Consider the following 2,500-nt stretch of genomic DNA (forward strand, 5'->3'; position numbering starts at 1 on the left):
TTTATTGTCCTACCACTCTCTGCCAGACTAGTAAGTAGCTTATTTGCCGTCTTGTGTTGCATTTGCTTGATGTTTGACTGTGTTAGGAAAGTTTGTCATAGTGTCAAAGTATTTCAGTATACAGGTTTCGCTAAATTTAGTTGCTAGCATCTCGTTAGCGATTAGCAATTCCGTTGTGCTGCCTTAACGACGATTTGGACTCATTTTAAGATAAATGACGACGACAGGAGTAAGGCACAGTGTGAGATTTGCACTGCTACAGTGTCGAGGGGCGGAAAGGAAAGTACTCTGTTTAACACAAGCAATTTGATTAAACATCTGAAGACGCACCATAGTGCTAAGTACACAGAGTTCACTGATGCTAGTGGCGCAAGACCGAAGCAAACAATCTTAACTGACGTCTTGCAAAAGAAAAAAACGCGCACGCACACACAGAGAGAGAGAGAGGTAGAGAGAAAGACTGTGCCACATAGGTTAAGTGATTGTTTGTGTACTTGAGCAGGAGATTCTTCTGATCCTTTTGTAACTGAAATGTGCTCTTGTGCTAATCCAGTAATAGTTCTGTTCACTTTTTGGTAAGCAGACTGTGTTGTTAACTATGCAGCAAATTGAATTGCCTTTATCTGGTTATATTTGCATTTTGTCTAATGTGATGATATTGTCTGTTTGAAGGCTTTTTTTGTGTGTTAAAACCAGAAAGCTCTGTTTATTTTTGGCTTGGGATAGCCTTCTGTTAATTTTGTACTATAGGCTTGACATAATCTGCAGAGGATAAAATAAAATCTGCCTCCAAATTAATTGCACTTTCATGCAGGGTTTTTCCTGCATAGAGAAAATGTGGGCGCGCGCCTAAGCCGTTTTCCCGAGCGCCTACAACAAATCCCGAGCGCCTAAGGCACAAAAAAAACTCTATAAAAAATGTATTAAAAAAAGCTGTCATTCATGACGCAATTCAGCTTAATGGTGTTTTAAGGCCTCACCGTCAACTTCAAGGCAGCAGCTGCCTGGAAGGCGCATCCCACCTCCCACCCCTGAACCAATCATTGAACAGAGGCTGCTCCAAGCTTGCCAGTTTAGAGAAGACGTTGGTTTGAATTTGAGATTTGAGCAAGCAACTTAATGTAGCTAGCTTTTAGCCGTTTTAAACCAAGGCACTTTACTTCAAAAATGTTGTTTTCAACCTGCTTACAAATCTGGTTAAAACAACTAGTGAAGGTGTTTTATAATAATATTAATGCCATATACAATAACTGACTTTATGTTAACACCACTAATTAATGTTAGCTGTCTAATTATTTAGCGCAATGCTAGCATGCATCTACCGTAATTCGATATTTAACCAAGGTAGCCTATTGTACTGCACAATGTTGATCGCGACCAGTTTACAAATCTGGTTAAAAAGATAAAGGTGAGCTGTTATTTATAGATATTAATTATTTCTCAGGCATCTAATGACTTACAGCTACCTGTAAAGCATCTAAACGTACAGAGTAAGGGAGGTTGACTGCTAAATACAGTACATTAAGGCAGCCACCAGTCTTTGGATAGCTCTCATAAGTGAGTTATTGTATATGGCATTAATATTATTCTAACCATCACACATAGGATATATAGGTACACACACACACGGCTTAAATAAAACACTAAGCCTACTATCAAAGTATTTTTTTTAAGATAATGTAGGCAACTGCTAGCTAGCTAGATAATGTCGGCAACTGCTAGCTAGCTGCTTGCTCAAATTCAAACCAACGTCTTCTCTAAACTGGCAAGCTAGGAGCGGCCTTTGTTCAATGATTGGCTCAGGGGGTGGGATGCGCCTTGAAGTCGACGGTGAGGGCTCAAAACACCATTAAGCCGCAATTCATCACGCGTGCAATGCATGTAAGCGAATATGGTCTCAATAGTATGTTTCAAGTATAGGCTACAGCCGAAACCACGTTCTGTTTTTAATTAATAGTAATCGAGTTGATAAGCGTGTCTTCTTGTCTGAACAATACGCAATTGTGAGGTGCGCGAATGGACAGAGCGGTCAGCTGCCAATCAGTCAACTTGCGTATGCATCCTGACTTCATCAGTCGGCGTTGATTTTGAGCATAACATTCCATTTTCAGTATTCATGGCTTTCAATGTATTAAAATATCTGCTATGTTGAGGACCTACACAGGTATTATTTGATTTGTCTACCCGTTTGAACGAGTACCAGTAGACCGCGGGGCCTCGGGAGAGGCAAACAACCGCATTGGTTTATCAATGAAAGCTCAGCTCGTTCGGAGGAGAGCGGATAGATTTGTGTTGCATCTCGAATATAATAATATTAATATTATCATTGCTAAACCGGTGCGGTTGTCGTTCCGCTGCGAGGGCCAGCCCGACGTGCACGAATACACCTGTACAAATGCAAATGAAATTTCCACTCAAAATGCTGACAAAAGTTTGATTTCCAACGCAGCCTCCATTGGTGGGCCAATAGAAGTTAAACACACTATTAAACATATTTGTG

The 2,500-nt window shown here is 40.5% G+C and overlaps 1 protein-coding gene across 1 annotated transcript in view; it reads right to left on the bottom strand.

Moving 5' to 3' along the window:
• Window positions 1-2,500, bottom strand: part of LOC105911437 (serine/threonine-protein kinase 31) — a 16,307-nt gene that overhangs the window by 11,870 nt on the left and 1,937 nt on the right. The gene's annotated exons all lie outside the window — the stretch shown is intronic.

This window comes from Clupea harengus, chromosome 11 (assembly GCF_900700415.2).
Source record: "Clupea harengus chromosome 11, Ch_v2.0.2, whole genome shotgun sequence".
Lineage (NCBI taxonomy): Eukaryota > Metazoa > Chordata > Actinopteri > Clupeiformes > Clupeidae > Clupea > Clupea harengus.